We start from the raw sequence: 7,733 nt of genomic DNA, 5'->3' as shown, positions 1-7,733 counted from the left end.
CCTGTGACATGGCCCCTCATTGTGTGCACATTCCTGTGACATGGCCCTTCAGTGTGTGTGCATTCATTTCAGGGGGCCCTCCTGGACCTGGTGGTTAAAGAGAACAGATAATCATAAAACTCAATTTTCTTTTAAGAATACTTTGCTATTTTATGTGATTTGTGTTTCACCTGCATGCATGCCTGGGTACCACATGAGTGCACTGCTCACACAAGCCAGTAGAGGGCCACAGTCAGGACTCCTGTAATGGAGTTATACGTGGTTGTAATTTGCCATGTAGTGTGGGGCTGTAGCTCGTGCGTGGGTGTGGGTCCTGTTGGGCTGAGTGTGTCCGTCCTCCAGGTGGCCGGAACCGTGGCTCAGGGAGCAGAAGCGTGGGAATTTGACTAAGTTCCCTCCACGCAGTGCTGGGCAGACATCAGGCTATGAGAAGCCGCAGGACTCTGCCTAGGCATGGAGAGATCATAGTCTGAGACCCGTGGGGGCAGAACTCTTGGATGGGGACCCCCGGGCAAGAAGGCGTGTGGGGATTGACTGGTCTCAGACTCCTGGGCTCCCAGGAACCACTGGGAGCCACAGAAGAGTTGAGACTGAGGGTGTAGTGCTAGACTGGCCTGCAGCCAAGAGGGACAAGGGAGAGAAGCTCTAGCAGTGCCCAGTGGGGTAGTAAGACTCTTGGTCCCGGTGACTTGCTTGACTAGATCATGGCTGGCTCAGCTAGCTTGCTTGAGTTGGCTGGCCTCCGTGGCTGGAACGTAGAGAAGTCCTCCAGGCAGGAGATTAGGTGGCGCCGGCTCCTTAGTTGAAGGCCACCTCTATGGTTCTCCATGGCAGGCCCCAATGACACGAGGAAGTCCATGGTTTTAAAAGGCTTATTGTCATGGCAGAAAGTGGATGAAGCTGTACCCCGGAACTCTCATGGCGGGCCTGAGGTTAAATATCTTTTGCAAGGAGGAGGTCTGGGAAGGAATGCTTAATTGGCTGCACCCTCTGGCCTTTAGGTATCTCATTAATATGGAGATCTCTTGAGGTTCTGTGGCCCTCTACCTGTGCTAAGTGACTGAAGGCCACAAACATTTCTTTGGGAGGGGCTGTGGATGCCTGAAGGTAAGTGAAAGGAACCAGGGCCCAGGAGCAAGGCCAAACTCCTACCATCCCATTACCAGGGCCCAGGAGCAAGGCTGAACTCCTACTGTCCCATTAGGTTATCTGGGGTTCCAGGCCTGTGCTTGACCAAGTACCCAGCTGCCTCTCACAGCCCACCTCCCCACAATGCAGGTTCTGGAAATCAAAGCCAGATCCTCTTCAAGAGCAGCCAGTGCTCTTAACTGCTAAGCAAGCTCTTCAGCATCCATAAAGCTTAGTTTTCATAAATAGAAGTTCTTATTGTTCAGACTCACATTCCTGAATTCTTGATTCTGTTGGGTAATTTCCAGGGATCATTTCTCTTCTAGTATCAAAGATTCAAGATCTGATTATTTTAGACTTAACTCTGATGACTGGTACCATCTGATTTTGTGTAGTACAGACGACAAAGGAGAGAGAGAGAGAGAGAGAGAGAGAGAGAGAGAGAGAGAGAGAGAGAGAGAGAGAGAGAGGATGCCATGAACCATGAACGCACGCCTGTGTAACTGAGTCCCATGACTTACTAGTCATCAGGTAGAGTGGATCTCGTGACTCTATCAAGTAGCCAGGCAGCTGTGAGCTATAGAAAACCCATGGACAATCAGTAAGCAATAACAGACTCTGTCACTTTCCAGGACATCTCTGTAAATATATTTATAAAGTAGATTATCTGGTCCCATTCTCCCACTAATAAAACATTTAAAAAATTGAAAAGATTTTTTCTTTAAATGTATGGTGTTTTGCTTGCATGTCTGTACAAACAGCATCTGCTTCAGTGCTTACTGAGGCCAGAAGAGGGCGTCAGATTCCCTAGAACAGGAAGTGTTGTGAGTGCCATGTGGGTACTGGGAACTGAACCCCGGGTCCTCTGCAAAAGTAGCTAGTCCTTTTAACTGCTAAGCCATCTCTCCACCCCCATTACTTTAGATTTTATAGTCTCATAATAAATTTCAGTAACTGATGTGTAAAAAATCATTCCCTCTTTTAAACAAAAGCAGCTTTGCCAGTTTTTACTTATTTTTATTCTGGATAAAACCCAAAATCCTTTCTGGTAATTTAAAATTCTTTCAAGATAATTTTTTCTGATATCATTGCTGGAATAAAATGAAAGTGATTCATTAATTTAGGAAGAACTGATATTTGTTAATATTGCCCTTTCAGGGCAGAAACAAGACTGGTTCTAATTTCTAAATTAAAAAGAGATTAATTTTCATTTAAGAATTCAAATAATTATAAATAGACATCTTAATTTTCTAATTGTCTCCTGTGAATGGAATTTCTTTCATCTGTTGTTTTTACATTTGATTATGAGAATGGAATTTTTTTTGGAAAAAATAACCCTAGATAAGCAAGTTAGCTTATCACGAAAAAATATTTTTCAAAGGTTTGAGATATGGCACACTCAGTAACATGCCACCTGCATAAGGACAAAGATCTCAGAGTTCAAGATCCATGTGCTGTCCTGGGCACGGTGGCACATACATGTCTGTAGCCTCAGCACTGGGGCAGTGTGGCGGCAGAGACAGAGATGAGACAGAGACAGAGACATGTAGATCCCCAGAGTTCATAGGCCAACAGCCTATTCGAATAGGTGAGCTCTGGGTTTAGTGAGAGAAGCTGAAAATAAAAGGTGCACAGCTACAGTGGTGAAGATGAGAATGGCTCCTAGAGGCTCCAAGAATTGAAGGCTGGGTTACCATGGAGTGGCCCTATTCAAAAAGATTAGGAGGGGTGGCCTTGTAGGAGGCAGTGTGTCACTGGGGGTGGACTTTGAGGTTTCAAAAGCCCATGTCAAGCAGTGTTCTCTCTCTTCCTGCTCATCTGGACCTAGACCTCTCAGCTACCTCAACAGCACCACGTCTGCTTGCTTGCTAACACGCTCCCCACCATGATGACAATCGACTAAACCTCTGAAACTGTAAGCCAGCCATAGTTAAATGTTTTGAGAGTTACCATGGTCATGGTCTCCTCACAGTGATAGAACACTGACAGAACAGAAATTGAGGAGAGACAAACTCCGTTTGGCCTCTATAAAGTACACAAACCAGCTGCACACACATACACAACAATTATATATACTTCAAAATACACCACACAACATACCATGAACACATCTCCTCAAAAGAATGAAAATATAAAAGAGATGAAAAGGAGAAATGTAATTTTTAGAGGAAATGATTTAAAAGCCATCAACAAATATCACCAGGTTGAGAACCAAATGACATGGCTAAATTTCTGGATAAATACAGAATGCTGAAACATATTTCTAATGAAGTAGGAACACAGAAGAAACATAAATCTTCAAGAAAATAATGAAGATGAAACTAATTAAATGGTACCCAAAGCCATCCTGTCTCTAAGCCTGGGTGGATGATCTTCGAGCTACTTCCTGCAGAGTCTCATGTTACACACAGCTGACACTCTTTTGAATTTAATTGTCAAAGCAATGAGTAGAAGAGCCAGAACAGCTCGATGTCTCTCATGAGGCTAGGAAACCATGTATGCTGAGACCCATTGACAGAAAAGGCAAAAACAATTATAGGACAATTTCATGTATGATTTAGAGGTGAACAATCTGTTTTAAAACCCCAAACACCGAGGTATTAGCCTTTGAAAGTAATTGAATTTAGTGCTAACATTTTGATGAGTGATCTGAAGCCTAAAATAAAGTCATTATCATAAAAGTGTATTATAATGAATGATGTTTCGACTCCCTGGCTCTTCTACACATGTGGAACCACAGTGCTTCTGAGTGAAGGGCTAACAGATATAATTTAAATTAATGTAATGAGTTCCCTAAGAGCTGTCTTGATACATTTCTATAAAACAACAACAATATGAATAACTTTTTATTATGTGACAAATTCTTTGGAATCAGTTTGTTTCCACTGTTTTGTCTCATATATTGTGGGGAAAGACTAAGCTTTTAGATGATTGATCACAAAAACTGAAGTTGTATTTCAGAGCACCATGTGTTTTTGATGAAGGAATAAAAAAATGCATAACATTTGTTAAACAAGCAAGAAATCCCTTCCATTAACAAAACCCCTCCCACACAAACTGTTCATATGACTAAAAATTTATTGGCACTTATGACTATAAAAATGAACACTGCCAAAAAGCAAACAAACAAACCTATTATCTAATTCAGACATGCATTTATAATAATTTACTTTTATACTTGAGGCTTCTTATGTAGTCTTCCCTGCTGGCTATCTTTTATGGTACTGGAGGTTGCTATCTATGGAGGCTTCTGTGTCATCAACAGTCTTTCCCATAGAACCCTGAGAGCCATGGTAGTGAATGGCGTAACATACGGCCATGAGTGTAATAGTGGCACAAATGCTTTGGTGGTAAACAACCTCTTTCTGTTTTTGGAAACACATACTTGGTACTGCAGATCCGGCCAAGAACCCATGGTTGGGGACTTCACAGGCCCCTTGGGTGAACCTACTACTAATACTTTGCCAAATGGACATAGAATAAAAGTACCTTTTACATTCAAATCTCTCTACCCAAATATTCACTAAGCTCAGACTTTATCAGAGAAGTTTCTTTGTGTGGTAGATGGTGTTCAAGTCAGAAACTCACAACTGGTCAAAGTGCAGAGACTAAGTGTGCAGTGCTCAGCCATAAATAGACCATCTGTATCCTACCCCCTTCTCTACAAACTTCAGAGATCATCGTCAAAGAACAGATAGGAGGATTGTAAGAGCCAGGGGTCACGGAGGACCAGAAGATAACAGCATCTTCTGGATAATATAGGGTCCTGAACTCCTGGAACTCACATTAGCTGGGATTGCCTTCACAAGACCTGCATAAGAATGAGTCAGTCAATATTGCAGCATGGGTGGGAGGGAGCTCATGAGCCCTTATACCTGTCTAAGTTAATGGCTGCTGGGGGAGGAAGAGTCAGCTTTCTTTAAGAGTGTGACTCCTGGTGAGCTGAGCATGCTCCAGCAGAAGGCCCTAAACCCAAGTGTATGGACAGCATTAACTGGTCACAGTGCATTATTAAAAATAAAACAGAGGTAATGGAGTTGGGAGGAGGGAGTGAGAGGATAGGGGGTAGATTGTAGGGCATTGAGGGGTGGAAAGGAGAACAGATATGATCAAAATTCACTCTGAGTGTGATATTCTCATTAAATTAATAAAACTTTCTTTTTAAAAAGTTGCTTATGAAAATCTGTAATATTGTTTGATGATTTATCTTGATAAATTTAAAATTAAATTCTTGAGAAATGTCTGTTATGAGGTCACTCTTGGTGAATGCTGCTGATTTCACTTTGAGCATCAAGCTTGCAATGCATGTTGGGAAGGCCCTCTGGCCATACAGCGACCTGCCTAATGTGAGGGTGCAGCCAACCATGGTGCCTGGGTCCAAGTGCTCTGATTAGCAGATACATTAGAGAGCTACTCAGTGGAAAGTGGACCTAAAACTAAGCAGAGATGTTATCTGTCAAGGCTACAGTCGGGGTGGTTTTTCCAGCTTGAAAGAGAAACAAAATTCAGTGTCCTGGAGTCAGTAATACTCTGGGAGTAAAAACACGAACTGGGAGAGGTGGCTGCTGTTGAACAATCAAGAAGTTTCTCTTTCTTGCATCAACTTTGTTGAAGGATAATCTCCTGTTTTCTTTTTAAAGGTAGATCAAACACTTGCCCTTTGCAGTGAGTGATGCTTTTAATATAAGATGATTTGGGGATGATTTGGCTCAAAACAACCAGCCTTTTCGTGAGTGTAAATTCAGGCAGCATGTGGGCAGTCCTCCACTTCTTTGATTTGAGTGCTTTTAATTATAACTAGAGCCCGAGCACACAATTAATAACCTCATTACTTGGTGTAAATGTTCACAAATTGAATTATCGACTTGATGATACTGAATTAGGGTAAACATTTCAGTTAAAAAAAAGAACTTGGCTTGGAGCTATTAAGAACTGAAGCATAATTGCTAAATTATGATTATAATATTGCAAAGCTGAATGCGTGTCTTGGGAATTTTGGGTTGTGATGTATCCAGGTTGGAAGGGTTTCTGGGATCTCTGCCTTTTCAGCTTCGCTGTACTTTAATTAGTTCTACTGAGGCATGTAGCATTTGCAGCGGCCCATGAAGAGCAGTAACATGGTCTCCAGGATGGGAGCCTTTGCTTAATGGTGAGACTTAGCAGGAAGTTGCCTCACCCACTTCACAAGGCAGTCTTATCATGAATCCCTCTCAGGACACAAACTGAAAACTCATTAATCATTCATGATGTAGTTAAATGTTGTGTCTTTGGCCCAGGACACATAATCTCAAAAACTTGGGAGATAAGAGGGCAAGAAGATCAGCTTCAAGGCTAGCCTGGGCAATTTATAGAGACCCTCAAAACACAAACAAGAAGATGGAGTTATATCTTGGTGGTGGGGTGTTTGTTTATAATTTGCTACACCCTGGCTTCAGTCCCAGTACTAAACCAACACAAGAGGACTGTTGTCCAGTTCAGAGAGCTTATATTCAAATCTATCTCTAGTTTTTCCTTTTTTATTGAATATTTTATTTACATTTCAGATGTTATCCCCTTACCCCATTTCCCCCTATCCCATCCCCCCTCCTCCTGTTTCTATGATGATATGCCCCCACCTACCCCCCTCCCACCACCCCACCCTCGAATTCCCCCACAGCCTTCATGGGACCAAGGATCTCCTCTCCCACCTATGCCCGACAGGGCCATCCTCCCCTACATATACAGCTGGAGTCATGAGTCCCTCCCTATGTGCTCCCAGGCTGGTGGTTTAGACTCTGGGAGCTCTGGTTGGTTGGTATTGTTGCTCTCCTCATGGGGCCTGCAAACCCTTTCAGCTCCTTCAGTCTTCTCTCTAACTCCTCCACTGGGAACCCCTTGATCAGTTCAATGGTTAGCTGTGAGCATCTGCCTCTGAATATGTCAGACTCTTGCAGACCTCTAGGGAGACAGCTATATCAGGCTCCTGTCAGCATGCACTTCCTGACATCCACATCAGCATCTACCTTTGGTGACTGCACATGGAATGGATACCCAAGTGGAATGGTCTCCAGACTGCTCCTCCTTCAGTTTCTGTCCTATACTTTGTCTCCATATTTGGTCCTTTGAGTATTTTGTTGCTCCTTCTAAGAAGGACTGAAGCACTCCTACTTGGTCTTCATTCTTCATGAGCTTCATGTGGTCTGTGAGTTGAATCTTGGGTATTTCAAGCTTCTGGGCTAATATCCAATAATCAGTGAGTGAATACCATGTGTGTTCTTTTGTGATTGGCTTACCTCATTCAGGATGATATTTTCTAGTTCCATCCATTTGCCTAATAATTTCTCAAATTCATTGTTTTTAATAGCTGAGTAATATTCCATTTTGTAAATGTACCACATTTTTTGTATCCATTCTTCTGTTGAAGGACATCTGGGTTGTTTCCAGTTTCTGACTATTATAAATAAGGCTGCTATGAACATAGTGGAACATGTGTCCTTATTATATGTTGGAGCATCTTCTGAGTATATGCCCAGGAGTGGTATAGCTGGGTCCTCAGGTAATACTATGTCCAATTTTCTGAGGAACCGCCAGACTGATTTCCAGAGTGGCTGCACCATCTTGCAATC

The sequence above is a fragment of the Grammomys surdaster genome, unplaced genomic scaffold (assembly GCF_004785775.1).
Source record: "Grammomys surdaster isolate TR1022 unplaced genomic scaffold, NIH_TR_1.0 139, whole genome shotgun sequence".
Classification (NCBI taxonomy): Eukaryota; Metazoa; Chordata; class Mammalia; order Rodentia; family Muridae; genus Grammomys; species Grammomys surdaster.
Note: the sequence above shows the minus strand (reverse complement) of the source record.